The following is a 3,185-nucleotide window of genomic DNA, read 5'->3' as shown; positions in this document are numbered from 1 at the left end:
GGAACAATGTTCAAAGGGCTATAAAAGAATGCCTGCCCTTTGATCCAACCATAGCATAGTTGGGTTTGTACACTAAAGAGATCATAGATAAACAGACTTGTACAAAAATATTTATAGCTGAGATTTTTGTGGTGGCAAAAGACTGGAATATGAGGGTATGTCTTTCAATTGGGGAATGGCTTAACAAATTGTGGTATCTGCTGGTGATGGAATACCATTGTGCTCAAAGGAATAATAAACTGGAGGAATTCCATGTTAACTGGAATGATCTCCAGGAATTGATGCAGAGTGAAAGGAGCAGAGCCAGAAGAACATTGTACACAGAGACCAATACACTGTTGTAAAATAGAATGTAATGGACTTTTGTACTAGCAGCAATGCAATGACCCAGGACAGTTCTGAGGGACTTATGGTAAAGAACGCTACCCACATTCAGAGGAAGAACTTCAGGAGTGGAAACACAGAAGAAAAGCAACTGCTTGAACACATGGGTTGAGGTGGACATGATGCGGGATGTATACTCTAAACTACCACACTAATGCAACTATCAACAATTTGGAAATAGGTGTTGATCAATGACACAAGTTAAAACCAGTGGAAATGCACATCGGCTATGGGGGGTGGGGAAGTGGGGGTAGTGTGAAGGGGAAAGTAAGAGTAACCATGTAATCATGTAATCATGTAATCAAGTAATCATGTAACCATGTTAACTTTTCTAAAAAATAAAAATTATTAAATGAAAAAAAGAATAATTTTAAGGACCAATAAAAATGGAATATTGCACATAATAAAGAAAGTAGTCCATAAAAATGCAGCATATAATAAGACATAAACCGTCTACAAAGAAGTTGCCTGAGAGTCTCTGAAGTTCCCCCACCTCCTGGTCTCAGTCTTTATATACTATTTGCCCAAAGGGTCTAGACTTGAGTACCTGATAAATTTGCTCTATGATGTCTTAGTTAATGAGACCCCTTGTTAGTATGGTAGAAGTAGAGAGATTAATGCAACTCATTTCTACAAGATCCTAGGCCAGAAAAGTGTGGGCAGTTTTACTGTCTAATAATTAATTCCTTAATTCTTATATTTACCTTTTACAAAAAAATTCAACATTTGTTAAATTATAAATTTTATAACAAAAAATGAAAAGAAAAATTCATGAAAGATGACCTTAAACTATACGAGCTAGATAGCAAAGCTTATGGGAACACTACAAAGTATGTTACAATCAAAATTTTGCCACAGAAATTATTAACTTTTTGTTCACATTTTTATTTTAGGAACTTGAAGATGAAATTATTACCATTTGTTTATTTTAAATCTCCTTCATAATTCCAAACATATTATTTTCACATTAAATTAAGCATGCTACTCTAATCAATAACTAATATTGCATATGCCTCTCAAATTTAGTATTGCTTCCTTATGTTAATCCATAAGAAAAAATAAGACACAATGCAACAGTCCCATAATGAAGACATTTAATGCACAGAAAATACACAGTACAAAAAGGAATGAAGTTTTAAAAAACCAACAAACAAATAAGGAACAAAATAAAAATATCTAAAAGAAAAGCTGGGTTAAATATCAGCATCTAAAATCCTAACTTTTAATAAAATATTCCAGAGACTTAAATATTTTAGTTTTATTCTAATTCTTCCCAATCTCTTTTCCCACCCATAACCCACAAATACACCACAAGCAATGTGTGTAATGTCTCCAGGGCAAAAATGACAGGTGTACTTGTATTCTTGAACATGTGGTAACAACATCTTTAAACTTCAGTTACTGTGCACTATCCTTTAGGTCTCCTAGACTTGGCAGTGGCACTTACTGCTCTGCCTCCTGCTGCAGGACTATCAGGTATTGTCTGATTTATATTTTGAACCAACTGTCTCTGCCAAGTTGAGAATAAGTGTTGTGCAGTGTGAGTAGATGCATTCTCAGTATCTCCACTAGATTTAATTTGGTTCCCTTAATGGATGCACCTATAGCTGGCACCCTGCCTAAACATAATGATTCATGGTCTCCTTTTCCCTCTCCCTTTTGACTCCTTTCAGCCATGCCTTCTTCACTGATTTGCATGTAAGCAAGAGTCCCCTAAAGAAGTTCTTGCATTAGGTGAAGGTGTTGCAGAGCTTATTAAATGACCATTTAGTGAAGTTAAGAGTTTAACAGAAGTAAATACTAGAAGAAGCATGTAACTCTTAAGCAAGGCTGATATATTGTCTGCTCTTCCTGAAGAACTCTCTTTTGCCAAGTGAACTGCATTAGGGTCATGATTCAGTCTAAATCCAGTCATTCCCATCTTTGGTATATCTCTTGTATCCCACTTAATTTTCCAACATCATCCATGTTCATTTCTCCTGTACTGACCGTATTTTCAAGATTGGCTACATACAAAAACCCAGCAATTGTTTTCAAGACTTTTATTCACTTCATTTATGTACAAAAAATCATCTTCCAGCTCCCTTGAAACATTCATGGTACTTACAGTTGGTTTGCCAGCTTATCCAACAAGTTTTAAGTTGTTTTGTTTTTTGGATGCTAGGTAACTTCTGAGTATATATGTTTTCATTGGGATTGATCACTGGTTGGTTGGTTGGGGTTTTTATTTACTTTTTTAGGCAGTCACTTGCTACCTTCAGCTACTCTGATTATCACAAGGTTGATTTCTGAAGAAAGTCCACAGAAATCTCTTGTTCAGAGAGTATATGTCACTTTTTAAATGATCAGCATCCCTTTACACAGAAATAGCAGAATATATGCTTTATAAGAATGATCGTGAGAACACATGTTTACAGACAGACAGTAAGAAAAGGTCTAGCACTGAAACAAGACTTGTTTGACTTTTTATTTGAAACAGTTGAAAGCAAAATGTTAAAAGTGAATGACTTAGCCTTTGTCTCATTCTTATCTTCCTAGTTTATCTTTTAGAAAGATTATTCCATCCTTCTCTGTGAGGGATTTAGAAGGGGCCCCACACACCTGTTGAATGGCAGCTGTAAACTTAAAGCAGCTTAAGTATATAGTCCTGGGCAAACTTGAGACTTCATCACAGAACTAGTTTTTCCTTTTCATATATAACAAAATAGTGATTCTTAAGATGGACATTTCCAATGTTGGAGATGACTTTGGGAATCTGATAGGACCAGGGAACCAGGATGCTTTGGTCAGTACTGATTGGG

The 3,185-nt window shown here is 35.5% G+C and overlaps 1 pseudogene; it reads right to left on the bottom strand.

Moving 5' to 3' along the window:
- Window positions 1-1,771: 1,771 nt before the first annotated feature.
- Window positions 1,772-2,482, bottom strand: LOC123256220 (annotated as a pseudogene).
- Window positions 2,483-3,185: the final 703 nt, after the last annotated feature.

Source organism: Gracilinanus agilis, unplaced genomic scaffold, assembly GCF_016433145.1.
Source record: "Gracilinanus agilis isolate LMUSP501 unplaced genomic scaffold, AgileGrace unplaced_scaffold57114, whole genome shotgun sequence".
Classification (NCBI taxonomy): Eukaryota; Metazoa; Chordata; class Mammalia; order Didelphimorphia; family Didelphidae; genus Gracilinanus; species Gracilinanus agilis.
Note: the sequence above shows the minus strand (reverse complement) of the source record. Positions and strands in the feature narration are given on the sequence as shown.